The sequence below is a fragment of the Schistocerca americana genome, chromosome 6 (genome assembly GCF_021461395.2).
Source record: "Schistocerca americana isolate TAMUIC-IGC-003095 chromosome 6, iqSchAmer2.1, whole genome shotgun sequence".
In the NCBI taxonomy this organism is placed as follows: domain Eukaryota; kingdom Metazoa; phylum Arthropoda; class Insecta; order Orthoptera; family Acrididae; genus Schistocerca; species Schistocerca americana.
The window spans coordinates 405,382,654-405,407,571 of NC_060124.1; the positions used below are offsets into that span (position 1 = coordinate 405,382,654).

General features: G+C 43.5%; 1 pseudogene; it reads right to left on the reverse strand.

The window, feature by feature from the left end:
- Positions 1-4,072: 4,072 nt before the first annotated feature.
- Positions 4,073-24,727, reverse strand: LOC124620174 (annotated as a pseudogene).
- Between the last annotated feature and the right edge of the window lie 191 nt (positions 24,728-24,918).

Below are 24,918 nucleotides of genomic sequence, written 5' to 3' on the forward strand. Positions count from 1 at the left end.
CATTCCACGCCCCGTCTCGTAGAACGTTATCCTTTCGTTGATTATTCAATCTTTTTCTCATGGTAATCTCCCCCTTGGCAGTCCCCTCCCGGAGATCCGAATGGGGGACTATTCCGAAATCTTTTGCCAATGGAGAGATCATCATGACGCTTCTTCAAATACAGGCCACATGTCCTGTGGATACACGTTACGTGTCTTTAAAGCAGTGGTTTCCATTGCCTTCTGCATCCTCATGTCGTTGATCATTGCTGATTCTTCCGCCTTTAGGGGCAATTTCCCACCCCTAGGACAAGAGAGTGCCCTGAACCTCTATCCGCTCCTCCGCCCTCTTTGACAAGGCCGTTGGCAGAATGAGGCTGACTTCTTATGCCGGAAGTCTTCGGCCGCCAATGCTGATTATTTATCAAACTTTAGGCAGTGGTGGTGATCGAACCAGGGACCGAAGACGTTTTGATTATGAATCAAAGACGCTACCCCTAGACCATGGCTCACATAGCCAATAACCAGTTAAACTAAACAATAATCTTAGTTAGAAGAAAGAGAAAAACAAAATTGAATCAATACACCCCCACTGACAAATATCCAAAAAACCTTACAATACAACTCAAAAGAATACACTGAAGTGGAGAGCAGCATTCACCCGACAGAACACTTCAAAATGAGTTCAATAACACAGCTGCGTGCCCCAGAAAAGTGCAAGACATTAAATACACTTTACATACAATTAACATTACGCCACTTCTGTTTGAACTGCAGTGTCCCAAAGAAACAGGTGCTTATTCTTTCCCCTTTCTAGGCGGAGGCTGAGCCAGAAACACAGATTGCCACAAAAACACAGTTTTGCTGTGAAATCTTACAGAACACCCGAAGCAGTTACAGACAAGAGGTCGGCACCAACAAATAACACAGGCTAAGAGTCAGGCTGGGAGCACATCCTACGGGAACTTGCTCACACTATGCTCACCACAAACTGTAGACATTCCGGCCGAACATCCGCTTGCGGTGGCTGCCAGAAGGACAAGCAAGCAATAGGCCCACGCCGTGCTTCTCACACAGGCACCTCAATTTGTACAGACATCTAGGCCAACACCAACTCCAGACTCTCCTCTCACGGCGAGGAATGGCACAGTTTATATTAAATGCATTACATTCAGTTATAGCAGTAACCGCCGCAGGAGTTTCACAATTAGCAAACAACCCGAGTGTAACAGGCATCACACATGTGCTTGCGCCCGAGCCACCACTCGGCCAGTCTCACCGGCCACCCCAAACCGACTGCCTCTCGCCGTCCCGCATGCCCAGCCGAAAAAGCAAAGATGCTCATGCCCGGGGACATGCCAAAGATAACAAGGCGATCACTGATCGACTAGCGATCTGGCTCAAGTAGTACAAGTTTATATGCCAACTAGCTCTGCAGATGACGAAGAAATTGAAGAAATGTGTGATGAAATAAAAGAAATTATTCACATAGTGAAGGGAGAAGAAAATTTAATAGTCATGGGTGACTGGAATTCAACAGTAGGAAACGGAAGAGAAGGAAACTTAGTAGATCAATATGGATTGGGGCTAAGAAATGAAAGAGGAAGCCGCCTGGTAGAATTTTGCACAGAGCATAACTTAATCATATCTAACACTGGCTTCAAGAATCGTGAAAGAAGGTTGTATACATGGAAGAAGCCTGGAGATAGTAGAAGGTATCAGATAGATTATATAATGACGAGACGGAGATTTAGGAATCAGGTTTTATTGTGAGACATTTCCAGGGGCAGATGTGGACTCTGACCACAATCTATTGGTTATGAACTGTAGATTAAAACTGAAGAAACTGCTAAAAGTTGGGAATTTAAGGAGATGAGACCTGGACAAACTGAAAGAACCAAAGCTTGTACAGAGTTTCAGGGAGAGCATAAGCGAACAATTGTCACAAATGGGGGCAAGAAATACAGTAGAAGAAGAATGGGTACCTTTGAGGTATGAAATAGTGAAGGCAGCAGAGGATCAAGTAGGTAAAAAGACGGGGGCTAGTAGAAATCTTGGGTAACAGAAGAAATATTGAATTTAATTGATGAAAGGAGAAAATATAAAAATGCAATAAAGAAGCAGACAAAAAGGAATACAAACGTCTCAAAAATGAGATCGACAGGAAGTGCGAAATGGCTAAGCAGGGATGGCTAGAGGATAAATGTAAGGATGTTGAGGCTTATCTCACTAGGGGTACGATAGATACTGCCTACAGGAAAATTAAAGAGACCTTTGGAGAAAAGAGAACCACTTGTATGAATATCAAGAGCTCAGATGGAAACCCAGTTCTAAGCAAAGAAGGGAAAGCAGAAAGGTGGAAGGAGTATATAGAGGGTCTATACAAGGGCGATGTACTTGAGAACAATATTATGGAAACGGAAGAGGATGTAGATGAAGATGAAGTGGGAGACATGATACTGCGTGAAGAGTTTGAGAGGGTACTGAAAGACCTAAGTCGAAACAAGGCCCTGGGAGTAGACAACATTCCATTAGAAATACTGACAGCCTTGGGAGAGCCAGTCCTGACAAAACTCTACCATCTGGTGAGCAACGTGTATGAGACAGGCGAAATATCCTCAGACTTCAAGAAGAATATAATAATTCCAATCCCAAGGAAAGCAGCTGTTGACAGATGTGAAAAATACCGAACTATTAGTTTAATATGCCACGGCTGCAAAATACCAACGCGAATTCTTTATATACGAATGGAAAAACTGTTAGAAACTGACCTCGGGGAAGATCAGTTTGGATTCCGTAGAAATACTGGAACACGTGAGGCAATACTGACCCTACGACCTATCTTAGAAGATTCTAGCATTTGTAGACTTAGAGAAAGCTTTCGACAATGTTGACCGGAATACTCTCTTTCAAATTCTGAGGGTATCAAGGGTAGAATACAGGGAGCGAAAGGCTATTTACAATTTGTACAGAAACCAGATGGCAGTTATAAGAGTTGAGAGACATGAAAGGGCGGCAATGGTTTGGAACTGAGTGAGACAGTGTTGTAGCCTCTCCCTGAAGTTATTCAATGTGTATATTGAGCAAGCAGTATAGGAAACACAAGAAAAATTCGGAGTAGGAATTAAACTCCATGGAGAAGAAACAAAAACTTTGAGGTTCGCCGATGACATTGTAATTCTGCCAGAGACACCACAGTAGCTGGAAGAGCAACTGAACGGAATGAACAGTGTCTTGAAAGGAGGATATAAGATGAACATCAACAAAATCAAAACGAGGATAATGGAATGTAGTCGAATTAAGTCGGGTGATGCTGAGGGAATTAGATTAGGAAACGAGACACTTAAAGTAGTAAACGAGTTTTGCTATTTGGAGAGCCAAATAACTGATGATGTTCGAAATAGAGAGGATATAAAATGAAGACTGGCGATGTCAAGGAAAGCGTTTCTGAAGAAGAGAAATTTGTCCACATCGAGTATAGATTTAAGTGTCACGAAGTCGTTCATGAAAGTATTTGTATGGAGTGTAGCCATGTATGGAAGTGAAGCATGGACGATAAATAGTTTGGACAAGAAGAGAATAGAAGCTTTCGAACTGTGGTGCTACAGAAGAATGCTGAAGATTAGATGGGTAGATAACATAACTAATGAGGAGGTACTGAATAGAATTGGGGAGAAGAGGAGCTTGTGGCACAACTTGACTAGAAGAAGAGATCGGTTGGTAGGACACGTTCTGAGGCATCTAGGGATCACCAGTTTAGTATTGGAGGACAGCGTGGAGGGTAGGAATCGTAGAGGGAGACCAAGAGATGAATACACTAAGCAGATTCAGAAGAATGTGGGCTGCAATACGTACTGGGAGATGAAGCAGCTAGCACAGGATAGAGTAGCATGGAGAGCTGCATCAAACCAGTCTCAGGACTGAAGACCACAACAACAACAACAATTAATTAGAAAGCAAGGAGATTGCAAAAAAACACACATATATTAAAAGAAATTCGTCGTTTTTATTTGAGTTTTTAAATAGTTTGCACAATATGTTACAAAAGAACAGCTGCTACGAAGTATTTACAGACAATACGGGACGGAGCTCCTCAGTACTGGTAGCTGGCGTGTGACGTGGTGACGGCGGTGTGCGAGCTCTTGAGTGGCGCGCCGTACAGCGCGGCTGGGGGCGATGGGGCAGCCTTGGCGGGGGCAGCGACTACTGCGGATGCGGCGAACAGTGCGGGAGCCTTGGCGATGACGACCGCGGGGGCGGCGAGGTGCGGCAGAGGCGCCAACCGCGGCAGGGCGGCGGGCAGCGGCACCAGGCGGCCTGCAACAACACAACAAGCATGGCGGATGTAAGACAAAGGCGCAGAATGACACCGTTTTGACCTCTCTAACACGCCGGCGACCTGTCCATCAGATTATAAAATTCTATGTCTTGGCCACATGTTACTTTATCACCATTTCCAACCCGTTTTGGCCTTGTAGCCACCACCAGTGCTGATTACGGGCCTCCTATAAATTTTACATGCCATGATCGCTGTAAAGTCGAAGCCATGGACCAAGACATAGACATACCGAGTAGTTATAATGAAAGGGAAGCTACACACGGATGTCCAGTGTGGGCTGTGATCATCGTACGGCAGAAAAACTTGGTAGACATGCTAAAGCGTTAGTGCAGAACCTATCGAAACTGAAAAAAATTTGTTACAATTTTGGCCACCAGCTGCAACTCTAGCGCCGTACAGCATTTCGTCGACATCTCCGGTAATCATAGTGAACAAACTGTGTAACCAACGGTTAATAATCAAATTAACGCCATGCCGTTCTCACTTAGTTGATATTTTATGATCACATGTCTTTCCTAATCCATTACATATGCAAAAATTTCTATACATCTTTCTCGAATTCTTAGCGCCAGATATACAAATGCCCTCCAGATGTGGGATTAACTTTTTAACACCGTAAATTGGTTCCGCATTAACACATTAGAATATCTACCGAGTTTCGCTGCCATACTATAATCGCAGCCCACTCAGCACCTATGTCATCATCTGGGTTTTAATTATAGTCTTCCGGTATAAAGCAACACAAAGATGCCGCCGCCATTCACAACAAACACGATGGATTTAGTACAAAGATGCGAGATATTATCACTGCAAACCGTAGTAGGAGCGGCGAAACACTACCAGTGACGAGTCCTTTCTTCCTTTATCTCCCGTACAGTATCTTGTGTACAGCCCCTTTGCTGATTTTAGAGAATATAGCATGATTGACCTACGTGTAAATTGTGCAACTCATACATTTCCTAAACCACTTAAGATGCCTTAATGTTATGTTCACCGCTGAAAACTTCCTCACTAAAAGACGTATAATCTGTTTTGACAGCAGCATTAGTCGGACAGATATTAGTATCAACATTTATTTTTCGAATCGAATATTGATTTGAAAGGAAAACTTCTTCATGTTCGAAACAAACATTGCAAACCGTGCATTTACGCTGAAACTAGTAATTAGTCTTTTAGGACGACGGGACTAACAGCAATAATTATGATTAATCATTCCGAAAAAGGGAATTTGATTCCGAGATTTGAGCCGTTCGTACGTTAGTATAGATGTATGCTGCTTATTAAACTTCTCTGTACTTCATATCACAGCGAAGGTTTCGCCAACATCCCGGCAGAGGCAGGCAGCGCAGATTTAGCTGCACACGTCCTCTCCGCTGAGGATTCTTTTATTGCTGTTCCGCGTGGTAACTAGGGTTGTTCACTGAGATCTGAGGTTCGACTCGCTATGTTATCGATAGTGATTCGTAACTGTGAAAGATATACCAACGAAACAAAAAGTTAATGCTTGCCACTGATTTCGTACACACTTCTCAGTTCTCTTGCTTTGCTTTGTGGGTGCCTGGCTGCCAGAATTTACCACAAAGCCAAGGACCGGTGCAGAAAGGAAACGGTAAGAACCTTTTGTTACGTGTGATTATGCTACTGGTTGTGATTAGTGAAAACCACTTTTATTCGAGCTAGTCCTTGTTACAGAAATTTAATTCAGGTTCTAGCTTTGACTAGCGACTTGTCTATTTATCTTAGTCCTCAATGTGGATCAGCATTCCGAGTTAACAGGACATACCTGAATTATTCAAAAATGGCTCTGAGCACTATGGGACTTAACATCTGAGGTCATCAGTCCCCTAGACTTAGAACTACTTAAACCTAACATACCTAAGGACATCACACACATCCATGCCCGAGGCAGAATTCGAACCTGCGACCGTGGCAACAGCGCGGCTCCGGACTGAAGCGCCTAGAACCGCACGACCACAAGGGCCGCCACTGAATTATTGCAAAAACTGATTGTGATAAGCAACACATTGGCAAAATGAAACACTTTTACAATTTGGTGGAATGAAGTCAATGTGCAAAGAATCAAACATTTTTAAATTGTATGTTTCCTTCTTAAGAACGCATGCCTTAAAAGTTCCCCGAAAGATTAATCTCTTAGTTCTTAGTTTTGTTTTAAATACTCATTGTTAAAATGTCACAAGTATTTTTTTATTTGAAGATATCTGACTCAAAATATAAGAACGGATTGTTCATAGCTAAGATCTGAAAGGTAGTGACATTTGTAATTCATTTCTGTTGTCACACTGCGGCTCAATGGTTTCAGTTTTTACCGTATACATGTTTTATACCACGTCATCTGAGCTGAACGAAGGGACCGAGCGATGTCTGCATTCTTTTAATTCATATGTAGAACAACGGAAATTTGTTGCGACACTTGTAAATTCTGTTGCTATTGACTATCGCTCTTTTTATGGCATTTAATTTTCCATAAATGTTTAAAAGAATAACTTGAAGTGTCATTCTGATCGTGTGATTCATTAATAACATTATGCTGTCTCTTAAATGCCCTGCTTGGGAGAAGGTAAACTATTTCCTGTTAATTATCATCTTTCTCAGTGATGGAATTGTTCATTCTGTGAATACTGTTGGAATGTCTCTGAGGCGAACAAATGTTGTGAAGTTATTTCTTCTTCTTTGACATGCTGAGTTATGCGTCTTAACATTCACAGTTGTATTCAACCCGTCATGTCAACTTCCCTGTAATTAATATTGCTATGAAAAAAGAATATTCATAGTTTTATGAAGACTTTCACACAATTCATCTGAGTGAAAGACTAATTACGATGTCTTAAACATGTTTGAAGGCATTCGATCTGAAGGTATACAGGGTGTCCGGAAACATTCTAGAAAGCCACTAAGGCTGTTGGAGGGTATGTTGTACAGAGAAATGATTGTTTAGAATAACACTCGCTACGTTTCACCGAGTTAATTAGCATTTAATCTGGCCAGTATGGCCATTGCGAGTTCAAATTCAACCGGTCCGCCAGATACAATTAATGTCAGGCGTTCTCATAGCGCAGATGATGGCATGCGACACTGCAGAGCCTTTGCCTGGAGCCTTGCTTCCGTCCCATGTCCAATTTTTTAATCGCTCTCTTGTTTGATTTTAGGAAACCAAAGGGAGAACACATTTGAGGACACCGAATCTGGCGGACTGCTTGAATTTCCTCGCTGAGTGACCTGATTGGGTAATTTCAATGTTAATTAGTTTGAAAACGGCGCGTGGTACCGAACTTTTTTCTTACCAATTATTTCTCAGCACAGCCTACCATGAAATACCCTTGTAAGCTTTACAGACTGTTTCTGACAACCCTGTACTGAACTGCAATGGTCCTACAACACTCTGTTGGGGTATGTCCGAGGTCCATATTACGTATGAAAATTTCTCTCCATTGAGATTGACAAGCAATGTTTTTTATGTTCTAGGAACTTTTAATCTGGTCAAAAAGCTGGTTTGATGCTGTGTAAGTCTGCAGCCTTTCGTGGCCATTGTCAGCTGAGAGCTCAATCTCCATTTGACACAGCATGGGATCCCTGAAGACGATTCCAGCAGAGTGGTAGAAACGTCGATCGTTTAGAAGAAATATGAAGCGACCCAACAACCCAGAAGATATCAAGGTCAGTGGTTGATATTCTTTAATATGTTATTTCGTTCATTAGACGACTTTACATCTCAGCTACTGCGGCGACGCCGGAGTTGTACTGACCGGGCAGGGGCGCGGGTGCGGCGACCCTGGCGGGTGTGGGAGGCGGTGGTGCGCCGCCGGAGCGGGAGACGACGGCGTTGAAACCGGCACCGGGCGCGGCCGAGTACTGCACGGTGCGGACGGCGCCGTCCGGCTCGACGACGCTGTAGCTGCCCTGCACGGCGTCGCCGCTGCGGCTCTCCTACTGCTGCTTGGCGTCGCCCGTCAGCGCGTCGCTCACGCTGTAGCTGAAGCTGTACTGCGGGTTCGGGTCGTAGTCCGCGTCAGCCCTGGCCGCCGCCAGCGCAACTGTCGGAAACAGCGGCGGTTATTCGACGCTAGTCACTGCGCTTGCCGGTGATCGACTACCGTTATTGTCGCTGCCTCAGTGCCTGTTGACCAGCCCTCCAGAACACAACAGTGGACCATAAAAGTAACTATTACAAGGAGGGAAGGAAGCTGAGCCTGTGATGTACTTCGCTATAAATGAGCCCTTTGTGCACCGACTGACAAAAGGATTGATGCAGTCGGAAAGGGATGAGGAAAAGAAGTGCAACTATAGGGTAACTGTAAGGAAATTAATTGTTTGAGAACCGTGTTACTGAGCTTCTTAAATAATTGAGTTCAGCTACTTTTGCTCTTCGTATAATTGCTAATCTTGCAAACGAACTTATCGACCTCCTGACATTTTTTGCATATTTCCATTGATTAATGTCGTGCGGTATAATTTTCTTGTGTAACTCATCACTTAGAAAGGCAGCATAGATTGCACAAAAGCGAGCAATAAGAATAGTATGTGGTCTTCACCATGTTCTTCGTGTAAGTACCTCTTCAAGAGCTAGGTATTTTAACCGAACCATCACAATATATATATATATATATATATATATATATATATATATATATATATATATATATATATATATATATATATATATGAAAGCTAATGAAATTTGTGATAAATAATCTATCACAACTTGATCATTTGTCCAAAAATGTAAAATATCTCCTGTAAACTCTCTCATTCCATATCATTTCAATAAAAGAATTCTTCAAATGATCTATGGAACATGCAACTACAGGACATGTAACTACCTAACATTCCAAAAAATCTCCAAAACTATCTTAAAAAATCCTTTAAAATTTCCTTTGAAAATCAATTAAAATTGTTCAAGGTCGTATTAGGTGTATAGAGGTCTGGATACAAGTACTGACTCGCTGAAGAAGGTTGTCATAAAGCCATTGTAACCTCTCTTGACGTGAAAAGATCGCTACAGCAACTGAGTAAATCAGTCTGTTGGAAATGGGAACGGGAAAGGCGGTTTACGCGTTTTTCTTTCGAGAACATAGAATTTATAACGAACATTCAACATACTCCAGTAGCACATGATACTTTACTATCAACAGAATGAATAAATGTGAGTGCTCACAAGAAATAATACAGGGAAACGATGAAGATAAAGAAGTAAAGAAAAACAGAGCCCAGAAAATACAAATAGCTTACCAGTTAACGAAGCATATTTACAACAAAAATCACTCTCGCTAAGAACAATACTACACCAGTTTCATAAAACTGAAGTGTGTGTATAAAGCGGAATGTGTGCTCCTCAGCAAAAAGGGAGAATAAATGGAGGTGGAGAAAAAGGGAAGGAAGGTACTACGGAAAATGCTTAGTCCAAGAGAAAAATGAGTACGTGGATGAGAAGAAGTAATGAGAAAATCCACTCTAAAACCTGAAAATTCTATCATTCTCAGGGAAAAGAGAATTACTTTTTATGGTCACTTGGTTCAAGGGAACTCGGGAAGACTGACTAAAAAACACTGTTTGGTCATTTCGACAAAAATCCCAAAACGCAAATCAATTGGTCCAGGTAAATGGAACAGGACTTAGCAGCAATTACAAAAGCAGAAATTCTAGAGAGGGCAGCTTTTATAAACAAGACTAGAAAGTTCGGGGGTTTGGGCGAGAAAAAAACATCACTGAGTAGACAGATGAAAGAAGGAAAGAACACAGTGAATTAATAAAGAAGCAGTGTAAGGGCTACAAATCATAAAAAAGGCACAGATGACCAAAATCGAAGAAAAAAGAAAGGAGAAGAAGAAACAAAAGTAAACTTTTCGCAATGGCAACATTATTTTGAAATCAGGGTCAGTAACTGAATATATTTATAATTCATTAATTAAAATTCCCGTCAGCGTTGCGGATTCTACTTTTTATTAGTGTCCTCTTTCGACAATTTTAGTTCATTATCAAAGAATTACCTCCGTTTGTGATGTTTCGCTGTAGATAATATATTTCTTTTCACATCAGATCAATGTAACAAATCATATTTGAGCCTGTTACTATTGTCTTGGTACATTCAACATTCAATGGGCATCTTTAGCTGTTTATACATAAAAATTTTATGTGTAAACAACTAAAGATGCCTACCGGATTTTGAATGTACCAAGACAATCGTAATACAGTCAAAGAATATTTGTCGCACTCATCCGATGTAAAAAGAAATGTATTATATTATTATCATAATAAAAACGTTATATGCAACTCAAATGGGAAACTTACTTAATTATTTACAAAGTTAACTTTGTTGTAGGGCTTGTGAAGAAGAATAGTTACGAGACGGGACTGGCAGCTTGCAGACGAGTGCTTTTCTCTTACCTGGAAGCGCCGGGGCCGAGTAGACAGCGGGAGCCGCCGAGTAGGAGACGGCCGGGGAGCCGAGGAATCCCGCGCTGGCCACGCCCACCGCCGCACACACACACAGCAGCACCGCCTGCGAGAAACAGAGCTTCCGTCACTATGTGAACAATGCAAACGTAGAGCTCTCAAACTGACCCCCAATCTTCACTACAATTTATATTTGGTATTTCATGTACGGCACACGCGCTTTCTGCGGCGTTTACAGTGTCAGTTCGCTACAGTCTTTAACAGAGAATACAGTAGACGAGAGATTAGCTGTTTTATTACATCGTACGCACTGTTGAACAAAGCGAGACACACTCAGGAAACAAGTGAAATGTTCTGACTAGACTACTCTCTGTCCTTCAGTGCCATTATCCAGCAAGGTGTGTACTCGAGCCCTTTGTAGCTTTTGGGTAACGTGAGAGACATGCTTGTCGGCAGTCGGCAATATGATGTTAGGCAGTCGGCAGTAAGATGTTAGGCATGCCCCTATTCAGCAACATTTTTTTATTCTGCTACAAATCTTCATTACTGCCGAGTGTCCACATACTGTTATTCATCCGCGGAAATAATCTCTTCGCTGCAAACTCCAGAGTTTCGTTGGTAACTTGGAGAAATTTGTTCACTTGTGACAGGTCAAAATAGTTCGCCAGACGGGAGTCTATGTGCGAGCTTTCGTGAACACTGAGGAACAAATTTCAAAAAAATGGTTCAAATGGCTCTGAGCACTATGGGACTTAACATCTATGGTCATCAGTCCCCTAGAACTTAGAACTACTTAAAGCTAACTAATCTAAGGACAGCACACAACATCCAGCCATCACGAGGCAGAGAAAATCCCTGACCCCGCCGGGAATCGAACCCGGGACAAATTTCACTACCCTAACATACTCCACAGACCGTCAGAGAGAATCAGCTTGCTACAGGGGTTTCCTGGCGCTTCTTAATGAGGTATAATCGATGTGGCGAGGAATGAGGACCCTAAGCAGCTCAAGCAGTTACGTGAGACATAAGCATAATGCCTTTGATAGAGTCTATTTTACATCTATTGTATTTGGCAGTCTCAAACTTACAGTGAACAGGAATTATCTAACCTAGATACTTCCAACTGGCCGATACAGTCCAAAGTATTGCGCTGTCCAAGCACGCCTACCTGGCTAAGTTACAGTGGGAGAGGGCTGGAGTGTTCGGAACGTATGTACAAGGGCAAGTCAGAAAGTAATGCAGCCCATTTCTTTTCATCCTTCGTTAACTTTGTAATATAGTAATCACAAATTCGGGGCTATTCCGAAAACGTTCTTCTACAGCCCATTCCGGCAGCAAGAGTCCAACATCAACTGATAACTAGAAACTGACCGATACTGACGTACATTAAACACAGCCTTCTGTGATTGAATTCCTCCCCGCATTAGGTGAGAGACCCTTTCGTTTTCATAAAAGGCTCGAAAGATATGTGGAGATGCTACAGTGGACGTCAGCAGCATTAAACGATGGGGTCATCGCTGTAGAGAATCTGAAGGGCAGACACAACTGGCTAAAGCGCCGAGGAGCAACCAGCCAGCTACTGCAGAAACTTCACAAAACATCTAACGTGTCGACCACATCACCTGCCATTACAATATCAGACTTCCATCTTTTCAGTCTACTCAGAAGAGGTCATCGGGTGCATTAATTTTAAGATGCAGCGACCTTGAAATATTCTGTGTGCCACTGGCTGAGGAAGCGGGGCCATAACGTTTACTGCAGGGGTGTACAAGGCGCAACAAAACTGTGGACAAAGTTCATGATGATATTGAAATCTTACAAAGCAATCGTGAATGCTATAGCTGTTACCATATGTATATGGTGCCTATTTTTCTGCAAAATAAAAGTAAAAAGTTAGGAGGCATTTCTCTATGATTGACAGTTGCGTATCAGTCCTGTGCTAACTTACGACGGCTTCTGGTCTTGGGGTTTAGAAGACACAGCGAAAGACAAAATTAGACACCCTGTCCGGCAGACAATTTCAAATTTTTGTATGTCATCAACGCACTGAATTCTAATTAAAGATTGGAATTCGATCTCATTAGAAAAGTATCTGTACTAAATTGTAAGCGCTACGATACATGCTCTGTTAGCTAATAAGCGAGCCTAATAAACGAGCTCTACAGAACTTTCGACCAGATGCTGTGCCGCATAACTTGAACATTCGTTCCAGTGCAGAATGATTTAATCTATGATAAGGTAATTGCAGTATCGAAGACAAACTTTTCTCTTAGTCTTCAGTCTTTTGAGTGGTTTGATGCGGCACAGCCTCTCCTGTGGAAACCGTTTCATGCAGTGTACCACTTGCAACCTAAGTCCTGCGTCCTCATATACTTGCTGAATGTATTTCAGCCTCTGTCTTCCTATACAGCTTTTATCCTCTACAGCGCCCTGTAACACCAAGGAAGTTATTCCGTGATACCTTGACACATGTCCAATCTGTGGTGTCACCGCCAGACACCACACTTGCTAGGTGGTAGCCAAAGAATCAGTCAATGTAGTTGCGAAAAGGTATACCTTCTTTCGTACAAAACGTACGGCAGGCCAGACTAATCGGGAGTGGGCTGCAACCTTGCAAGGCCTTACTAGGGATTGTGCTCTTTAGTGTCAATGTGGACTCCCTTATTCAGATACTATGGTACGTGATGCAATTGCACAGAACGTTTCTGATGTTCGTATAAGGGAACAGATTTTGAAACTAGTCAATTCCTCCCTTCAACAAGTGATGGACATATTGGATCGGCAGGACACACTTGACTTTGCTCAGGAATCATTTGAAACTTCACCAGCCGTGTGTCAGGTTAACCGGCCCGCCGGGCGAGCGGCACGGAGCAGTAAACAGCTGACGTACACGTACAAACAGCTGGGCACACCTCCGTTGCGTGCCGTAAATGTTAAGTTAACTAGTTATTCAGGTCAAGATATCCCTGTGTTAGGGCAGTGCAGCCTTCTTGCAACATACAAAGGACAAACAAAACTTGTGTCATTTTACGTCCTTCGTTCTTCTTCTGCAGTCAACTTGTTTGGTTTCGATTTATTTCAGTTGTTTAACTTGTCTATAGTAAATCAGGTCCTATCAGTGAACCAGACTGTGCCTTCAGACAGTGTTTCTCGTCTATGTGAAGAATTTGCAGACATTTTTGCACTGGTCCTAGGTTGCGCTAAGAACTATAAAGCACTTTTGGAACTGAAAGTAAACGCACAACTGAAATTTTTTAGAGCGCGCAATGTTCCCCACGCATTGCGTGACGAGGTCGCAAAAACATTACACGATTTGGAATCACAAGGTGTAATTGAACGTGTGCAGGATTCTCTCTGGGCATCACCCTTAGCAATTTTGCCAAAACCTTCGGGAAAATTGAGACTTTGTGTGGACTCAAGGCAACAGTGAATCCACAACTAGTGATTGCAACTTTTCCCTTACCCCGCCCGGAAGACCTTTTTGACAAACTGTGCCCGGGTAAATATTTTTCGGAGTTGGACCTCGCAGATGCGTACTTGCAAATACCGGTGGACGAAGAATCCCAGCGAGTTTTGGTGGTTAACACGCATCTTGGTTTGTATCGATTCAAACGACTGCCATTTGGGTGTGCATCCGCCCCTGCATTGTTTCAGCAATATCTGCAATCTGTTTGTGCGTCGATCCCTACTGCAGCAAACTATCTGGACGATATTGTGATCTCCGGAAAGACGGAAGAAGGACATTTAGCCCATCTCAGAACATTATTTCAGGTCTTGCGACAAAATGGTCTTCGCTTGCGGAAGGACAAATGTGTTTTTTTTTTCTCGGGACTTACCCTACCTGGGACATGTACTCAACGCCCAAGGCATACATCCGAGTCCCACGCACCTTCCTGCCATACAAGACTTGCCTTCGCCGGAGAATTTGAAGCAGCTACAGAGTGTGCTGGAAAAAAATAAATTACTATAACAGATATGTGCCACATGCCTCTTCCATTTCAGCTTCGCTTCATCGCTTACGCCGTAAAGGTGTTCTGTTCGTCTGGACGACGGAATGCGAACGCGCCTTTCGCCAGTTGAAATCGGCGTTGCTTTCCAATGCTTGCCTTACGCCATTCGATCCCCAGAAGACCCTTTTGTTGATGGTGGATGCATCGGATTTCGGAATCGGTGCTGTGCTTGCGCACAAACATGGATCGCACGATCGCTCTATTGCCTTTGTGTCCAAATTGCTCTCGTCTGCGCAAAGAAATTATTCACAGATCGAGAAAGAAGCAGTGGCTCTCGTATTTGGTGTTAAAAAGTTTCATGATTTCTTGTATGGTCGTCACTTTACCATCATCACAGACCACAAACCTTTGACATCGCTTTTCATCCGAACAAGCCTGTACCTCCACGTACAGCGCAGAAATTCATTCGCTGGTCTATTTTCCTCTCGCAGTACCGCTATCTTGTATCGGTCCACTGCTAAGCTCGGAAACGCCGATGCGTTGTCCCGTTTGCCTGTTGCTGAGGATAGAGCATTCGATTCCTCCGAACTTGCTTGCATGTTAATTGATGCGGAAACCGATGACGTGGTCGAATCGTTTCCGATTTATTTTCGTCGTGTAGCTACAGCCACAGCTGCCGACCCTGCACTTGCTACCGTTCTGTGTTTTGTTGCTACGCGATGGCCCTTGTCAAAGTCACGGATCGGGGATCCGTTGGTTCGCCGATTTTTTGCTCACCAGGAGAGACTTTTTGTACGACGTGGTGTTTTGTTGTTGCGTTATGATAATGATCAGTCCAGGGTCGTGGTATCACTTTCGTTACAGTCCACAGTCTTACAGCTTCTCCACCAAGGATATTGGGGTATAGTGAGAACGAAACAACTTGCTCGTCAGCACTGTACTTGGTTTGGAATCGATGCCGCGGTTACGAATATGTGCTCTTCTTGCATGGTGTGTGCCGAACAACAATCAGCACCACCGCAGAAATTCTTTGCATGGCCAAAAGCCACTTCCCCTTGGCAACGCCTACACATCGCTTTTGCTGGTCCATTCTGGAATGCTCGATGGTTGGTTGTGGTAGATTCATTCCATAATTTTCCTTTTGTTGTCCGGATGTCTTCCACGACGTCATCTGCCACCATCCAAGCATTATCTGCTATCTTTTGCATTGAAGGTCTTCCACAGACTATAGTTTCCGACAATGGCCCACTATTCATGTCCGCAGGATTTCAGTCATTCTGCAAGGCCAATGGCATTCAACATCTGACGTCCGCGCCGTTTTCGCCACAGTCAAACGGTGCTGCTGAACGATTGGTCACAGATGTTGAAATTGAAAGAGTCGCATTCTCGGGAGGACGCATTGTTGCTCTTTTTGTCTTCGTATCGCTCTCAGCCCCGAGATGGTCGCTCGCCGGCTGAGTTGCTCCACGGTCGTCATCATCGAACCTTGGTGTCTTTGGTACATCCGCCGCATCAGGTTCCTGGGCAGCGGCAGACACCTCCTTTTGCTCCAGGCGACGTTGTCTGCTATAGCCACTATCGAGGTTCACGGCGTTGGCTCGAAGGGCGCATTCTTCGCTGCCTCGGCCGCGCTATGTATCTGGTTTTGGGCGCCTCTGGTGAGATGCGCCGGCATCTCAACCAGCTGCGCCTCTGTCGTCGCACGGGATCTGCCGCTCGCCGTCTGCTTTCAGCGACGGGGACCCATCTACTGGCTCGCCTCAGCCCCAGGTGTTACCGACGCTGCCTTCCATTTTGCCCCATGGCGACGCGCCGCCGCCGCCGCCTGTTCTTCCGCCGGCGACGCCCGCAGTGGACGCGTCGCTGCAACCACCGGGTACCTCCCTGGGTCACGCGCCGCCGATCGCTTCCCGTAACCAGTTATCCTCCGACATGGAACTCTTGCCCGCTCCGGACCATGTGTCGTCTTCGTCCGTCGGGTGCCCCCGGCCCGATGGAGGTCGACCCTTCGGCCCCTCCTGTCTCTCTACGGGCGCTCCCCGCTCCCCGCGGTCCGAATGGCAGGGTGCGGGTGGCACAGCCTTGCCTGTTGTTAGGCTCCCCACCTCGTCGCATACGTTAACATGGGGTCCTTCCCACGGCGGGTGGAAGCCTTAATGCCACAACCGTACGCCGATTTGCGGGGGAGGAATGTGGTGTCACCACCAGACACCACACTTGCTAGGTGGTAGCCTTTAAATCGGCCGCGGTCCGTTAGTATACGTTGGACCCGCGCATCGCCACTATCAGTGATTGCAGACCGAGCGCCGCCACAAGGCAGGTCTAGAGAGACTTCCTAGCACTCGCCCCAGTTGTACAACCGACTTTGCTAGCGATGGTTCACTGCCTACTTACGTTCTCATTTGCCGAGACGATAGTTTAGCATAGCCTTCAGCTACGTCATTTGCTACGACCTAGCAAGGCGCCATTATCAGTTACTATTGATATTGTGAATCATGCACCGTCAAGAGCGACGCTCACCATTAATGGATTAAAGTTAAGTATTCCACCAGCTACGTCCGTTTTTCTAAATTCTAATTTCCTTGTCCTGTTCCAGACCTCACGCCAGCCTGCGTGAGCTAAAACGCGTGCCTCTCGGCCTCCTCTAGTAACATGGTGTTGGCTCTCCTGCCAACAACGACACTATCATTCTGTCCCTTCTTCTTTCCAGTGTTTTCCATACATTCCTTTCCTCATCATCGATTCTACGGAGAACCTCGTCATTCCTTACCTAATTTTCAACATTCGTCTGTAGCATCACATCTCAAATGCTTCTATTCTCTTTGTCCCTTTTGTCCCCCTATTCATGATTCACGACTATACAGTGCTGCGTATCGAACGAAAATCATCAGAAATTTCTTCCTCAAATGAAGGATTATGTCTGATAAAAGAATTATCTTGACTAGTATAACCCCAAGCACAGAGAAAAATCGCTACTTCCCTGATATCTTGATTCGAAATGGGAGTATCACCTGCACTTGTCCACATATGAGGTAATACATAATACTTGGAAATGACTAAGATTATGCAAAAACTTACACTATATACGAGAAGAGAGAATGTATTAGTACTAAACTACTCTAGTCCGTTACATCGTTTAAGTATTTGGGAGAAATACTAAAAATGGATACAACGTGGAATTTCTACTAGAATGTTGTTGTTGTGGTCTTCAGTCCTGGGACTGGTTTGATGCATCTGTCCACGCTACTCTATCTTGTGCAAGCTTCTTCATCTCCCAGTACTGCAGCCTACATCCCTCTCAATTTGCTTAGTTTATTCATCTCTTGGTCTCCCTCTACGATTTTTACCCTCCACGCTGCCCTCCAATACTAAATTCGTGATCCCTTGATGCCTCACAACATGTCCTACCAACCGATCCCTTCTTCTAGTCAAGTTGCGCCACAAACTCCTCTTCTCCCCAATCCTATTCAGTACCTCCTCATTAGTTATGTGATCTACCCATCTAATCTTCAGCATTCTTCTATAACACCACATTTCGAAAGCTTCTATTCTCTTCTTATCTAAGCTATTTATCGTCCACGTTTCACTCCCATACATGGCTACACTCCATACAAACACTTTCAGAAACGACTTCCTGACGTTTAAATCTATACTCGATGTTAACAAATTTCTCTTCTTCAGAAACGCTTTCCTTGCTATTGCCAGTCTACATTTTATATCCTCTCTACTTCGACCATCATCAGTTATTTTGCTCCCCAACTAACAAAACTCCTTTACTACTTTAAGTGTCTCATTTCCTAATGTAATTCCCTCAGCATCACCCGACTTAATTCGACTATATTCCATTAGCCTCGTTTTGCTTTTGTTGATGTTCATCTTATATCCTCCTTTTAAGACACTGTTCATTCCGTTCAACTACTCTTCCAAGTCCTTTGCTGTCTCTGACAGAATTACAATTTCATCGGCGAACCTCAAAGTTTTTATTTCTTCTCCATGGTTTTTAATACCTACTCCGAATTTTTCTTTTGTTTCCTTCACTGCTTGCTCAATATACAGATTGAATAACATCGAGGAGAGACTACAATCCTGTCTCACTCCCTTCCCAATTACCGCTTCCCTTTCATGTCCCTCGACTCTTATAACTGCCATCTGGTTTCTGTACAAATTGTAAATAGCCTTTCGCTCCCTGTATTTTACCCCTGCCACCTTCAGAATTTGAAAGAGAGTATTCCAGTCAACATTGTCAAAAGCTTTCTCTAAGTCTACAAATGCTAGAAATGTAGGTTTGCTTTTTCTTAATCTAGCCGTAGGGTCAGTATTGCCTCATGTGTTCCAACATTTTCACGGAATCCAAACTGATCTTCCCCGAGGTCGGCTTCTACCAGTTTTTCCACTCGTCTGTAAGGAATTCGCGTTAGTATTTTGCAGCCGTGACTTATTAAACTGATAGTTCGGTAATTTTCACATCTATCAACACCTGCTTTCTTTGGGACTGGAATTATTATATTCCTCTTGAAGTCTGAGGGTATTTTGCCTGTCTCATACATTTTACTCACCAGATGGTAGAGTTTTGTCAGGACTGGCTCTCCCAAGGCTGTCAGTATTTCTAATGGAATGTTGTCTACTCCCGGGGCCTTGTTTCGACTTAGATCTTTCAGTGCTCTCTCAAACTCTTCTCGCAGTATCATGTATCCCATTTCATCTTCATCTACATCGTCTTCCATTTCTATAACATTGTCCTCAAATACATAGCCCTTGTATAGACCCTCTATATACTCCTTCCACCTTTCTGCTTTCCCTTCTTTGTTTAGAACTGGATTTCCATCTGAGCTCTTGATATTCATACAAGTCGTTCTCTTTTTTCCAAAGGTCTCTTTAATTTTCCTATATTCAGTATCTATCTTACCCCTAGTGAGATAAGCCTCTACATCCTTACATTTGTCCTCTAGCCATCCCTGCTGAGCCATTTTGCGCTTTCTGTCGATCTCATTTTTGAGACGTTTGTATTCCTTTTTGCCTGCTTCATTTACTGCATTTTTATATTTTCTCCTTTCGTCATTTAAATTCAATATTTCTTCTGTCACCCTAGGATTTCTACTAGCCCTCGCCTTTTTACCTACTTGATCCTCTGCTACCTTCACTACTTCATCCCTCAAAGCTACCCATTCTTCTTCTACTGTATTTCTTTCCCCCCATTCTTGTCAATTGTTCCTTGACGCTCTCCCTGAAACTCTGCACAACCTCTGGTCCTTCAGGCCCCATCTCATTAATTTCTGGGAAGGGTAATGGGAAATTACGGTGCATGGAAATTGCTTACAGACGCTTGTACAACAATTGTACAGTATTGCTCCAGTATTTGGAGATCAAAATGACTCTGAGCACTATGGGACTTAACATCTGTGGTCATCAGTCCCCTAGAACTTAGAACTACTTAAACCTAACTAACCCAAGGACATCACACACATCCATGCCGGAGAAAGGGTTTGAGCCTGCGACTGTAGAAGTCGCGCGGTTCCGGACTGAAGCGCCTAGAACCACTCGGCCACCCTTGCCGGCAATTTTTGGAGACCTCGTAAGTTAGGCATGAAAGCAGATTTCAAATTCGTATTGCGCTCCTGGGTTATCAATAGATAGGTATAGATCATACGAAAGTAAAACATATTCTAGAGTCTTGTACCGCAAGGAGGCAAAGGAGGGAACATTGTTGTGGGTGGCCGATATTGTCTTTCTACACAACAAATTTACACGTGGATTAACACGATTCTTTATTTACATGAACATTTACTTAGCTGTAGTAGAGTCCATATTCTGTGGTACAAGCTCATCAGTAATAATCCTCTTCCAAAAATGTCGGTAATCTTGCTATTACAAACTTTAGTCTCACTGCCAGTCCCACAATAATCACTAATGTGGTCTCTATGTACTGTCGTAGCTTGTGACGATACTGACACACGCCAACCTGGAAGAGTGGGCCAGTGATGCGTTCCAGTCAGCGGCGGCGGTCTAATCACATGTTTTTGAGAGGGCGTTGGCGGCATGTTGCTTGTCAGTGTGTCTCCAGCCTCTCTCATGATAGGCGTTCTTGATCCTGCCCCTACTAATCGACGTTTGCTTCATCTTTGCCGACCGGTGTCGGCTTATGCCAGCGCACATATGTTTGAGGAATGTAAATAGGCAACTGTGGATTAAAGGGGAAATTATATCATGAAAATCTGTTGGGTGAGTTTCGGGGACACATTTTCGAGGAATAGTGTGGAACAATTGACATATCGTACGTCTTGCAAAGGGACAGTTAGAATGAGAGACTACAGAGATAGCCATTTTTACTTGCTCAATAAGCAAGTAAAATGGAGAGAAAACTTTAACACTGGAAACAAATACTCTCCACTTTACTGTAGCTTGCTTTTTCACCAACCATACTTAAAAATACAGTCATTTTTCCTCTTGCTTCATATGCAAATAGAACAGAATACAAATGGTTAATATTAGGTCTAAGTAACTTCCACCATGTATTGAACAGTGACTATCAGATTATACGCAGGGTGGTTTCAAAAGGATTCGCACAAAATAAAGGATTCGATATGGGAGTTGAAATACAACAATTTTAGAATAGGAACTTTGGTCTTGGAAGTAATCCTAAGGTAGTGAAAGCCCTGGAATTTCAAGAACAACTATAAAATCAATACAGACACACTATAAATTCAGCAAAGGTTCAAAAAAGGCTCAAATGGCTCTGAGCACTATGGGACTTAACTTCTGAGGTCATCAGTCCCCTAGAACTTAGAACTACTTAAACCTAACTAAGGACATCACACACATCCATGCCCGAGGCAGGATTCGAACCTGCGACCGTAGCGGTCGCGCGGTTCCAGACTGTAGCACCTAGAACCGCTCGGCCACTCCGGCCGGCTTTCAGCAAAGGTAATGTACAGTTTACTCAGTAGCATAATGTAAGGGTACGGCCACGGTTTTCCATCGGCGGTTTATTTTTCTCTTGTTATCCTGTAACAGGTCAGTGTTTCTCGGTATACAGGAGAAGAATATACCGCAGATAGAAGTCCTTGTCTGAACAGTTACCCACTAAGGCAACAGAGCACCGTATTCATAAGTGACACGGTCTATTTACCAAGCAACTAACTCAATCTTCTTCACAGGCAGTCGTGGGAATCAGTCGCGATCACTGAATAACAAACAACATTGCGAGTCGTTCCGTCTGCATACAAAATCACGTCTGCTACCGAAGAAGTGGCCTATTAGCGGCGCCGGGGCCTCTAACTTCGACGCTCTGTTGTGTCGCTGGATGACGTTTCCTGACACAGGCCCCTATTCTCGATTTTTTCCCTCAAGACACCCTCTATAACCCCTCGAAGATTGCCGCAACATTTCTAAGACTCCTTGTATGTGAAAATATTTTGAATTTTTACCCGCTGACTAATCTGATGTTTCTCTTTGTAACAGTTACGCAGGAGGAGACCAGACAACCGCTTCTTGTAAGGGGTAGTAAACCGCTTTAGCAGAAAACTTGAAGGCCTCCGGTATGGTTTCAACATTCCTTTCTTGCCAAGGGTGATAAAATGAATTGGTCGTGCCCTCGATGAAGGTATGAAACCAAAGTTCGCATTAAGCCTTTCAGGCAAGCAGCTGAAAGAATAAATGATAGCCTGGAGACCTGAACAAGACACCTTCCGCCTGCACCACTTACACCAGACTCCGTGCAGACCCTGTTCACCCTCCCACCTCCACCCACGTCACCAGTAACGGGCCCATTGTTATGAGTATTGAGCAATCTAACTCCAAGTAATATAAGATAGCGTCATGCTTGGTTAATAAACCATCTCCACTGACGTGAGCTGAAATTCACCAATGACATTATCGTCAAAATATAGGTGGTAAACTTTTCCGTACGAAAGTTGTGACGACGATAATTCTACAGAGATATGTATTACAAATGTCTGGGGAAAAAAGACAAAATCTGATACTTATCCAATCTACATTTTTAAGGAGATAACTCTAATTTGCTGGAGGTATCGCTCACGAAAGACTTCGGTTTACAAGGGAATCTGAAGTGCTTCTCAGCCAGATTTTTCATCGGTGAAATATAGCACTTTTTATGAACTTCCTAATTTAGCTAAGAAGACTACGTTATCCTTACGTTGAAGCATGGATGTTGGAGAAACAAAATCTGTAGTTATGTACGGTTGATCGCTTTTCGTAGCTGCGTTACTGCAGAGAGGTAATGGCTATGGAATGTTTCTACGGTGAACTCTCCACTTCGCAACAGTGATGGCTTCAGCCCACATTTAGTGTAGAGAAAGACTTCAGAAGCTATTATACCCCCTTGTACCTCGGGTTTGTTCCACTGCATTGTATGGGAGTGAACCAAAGGTCGCGGAAAAATCCGAAAAGAGGAGAATACAACCGGCTGAGATGTGATGCTATAGAAGGATGTTGAAAACTAGGTGCACTGATAAGAAATGAGGAATCTGTCCACAGAATCGCCACAGAAAGGATCATACGGAAATACAAGCAAGAGTAAGGAACAGGATGATAGGACATGCGTTAAGACTTCAGGGAATAACTTCCATGTTTTTATAGTGACCTATAGAGGTAAAAGCTACAGAGGAAGGCAGAGACTTGCATGGGGGCTTAATTATATATAATGCAAATATTTTTAATTTTTAGTCGCTGTCTGTCCGATTACGCAGTCTCGTAACCGGTTGGCCCTGACCAGTATTAGTACGCAATCTGACTGCATAGAATAACAACAAACAATGAAAGAAAACTTCCGTTAACACAATTAATTAATTAAGTCCCCAGCAACTATAAAAGCTACGAAACAAAAACTACGGAACAACAAAACACAAGTGTAACTGTTCTGTGTGTGGAAGTGTGATTCAACGTACACATCTGGCACGGTTCTTCCTCAAAATGACAAGATATTTTAAATACCATTTACACTGAATTAATTAAATAAAACTGAAATACTATACTTGCACATAGAAACCAGAATTACACTCTAATACGTGAACACAAGCCAGATGCTTTGTTGACTGAACCTGTGACCAAGAGGCATTATTGTTTAAGACATTTGAAATAAAAATTAAAAAAAATTATTACCTTCATATATATTGACGAAACATACACTCTGATCATTACAACATCCGCAATCGAACAGCATCGGCTGTCTAGCCCATCAGAACAACTGCATACAACATGCTCAAAACTAGTCACGGCTACATCGGAACTCCTCCTCCTGCCCACTTCTCAATATGCACTCTCCACGACGACTTCTCGACAAACACTCTCCACTACCACATCTCAACAAGTACTCTCCACCACCACATCTCAACAAGCTCTGCCAGTGGAGGCGCAATCTCTGGCGCTGTGACTCAGTGTAGCCACCTTTCAGACTATAATATATTAGCCAAATAATTTACTATGTAGGGTGCAAGTAATACTCTGAGATGAAGAGGTTGGCACAAGAAAGGAATTCGTGGTGAGCCACATCGATCCAGCCAGAAGACTAATGACTAAAAAGACTTCGATTTAAAACTGCAAATAGTACGAATTACCTTTAACTCAATATCCCACAGTGTCTTTCGACACCATAATATTCTCTTATAAGAATATGTTTAGTCGAAGGGATAGTACTGAAGTTACTAAAGTAATGTAACCTGCCTATTGCCCAATCTATCGTTGCTGTGAGATGAGCTATTTTCTATCCTAAAGATTATGGTGTCGAAATCTTATCGCTGAGATTCGTATCGCAGCGCCTCGCTCACCTGAGAAGCCATGATGCGAGTTCTCTTCAGCTGACCGAGATGGGAGGGACTGACGACTCCACACGAAGCGCTGGCCCCTTATATAGTCCACTAGAGCCCCTCCCACGAGACTGACCACTGCCACATACGACCTGTGAGCGTTCGCTCCGGAGCATAGTCTCACCTTGAGAAATACGCGGAATGACGAAACCCACCCGTCCAGTTTCTGGCAGTGGCTTCAGACGCACCTCCAAATCTTCTTTCCCAAGTTGGTCACTGCGCTGCATTACGACTTTACATCGTCCAGACTTCAGCTTAATCATCAAAGAGAGTGTGATGTCTGTCTCATTAACTGAGACCTCTTTCAGAAGCAGGCAGGCAGTCACTGTCAAAAATCATCCACAAGCAACATGCTGAAATGTGAAATAAATCATAAATACACTCCTGGAAATGGAAAAAAGAACACATTGACACCAGT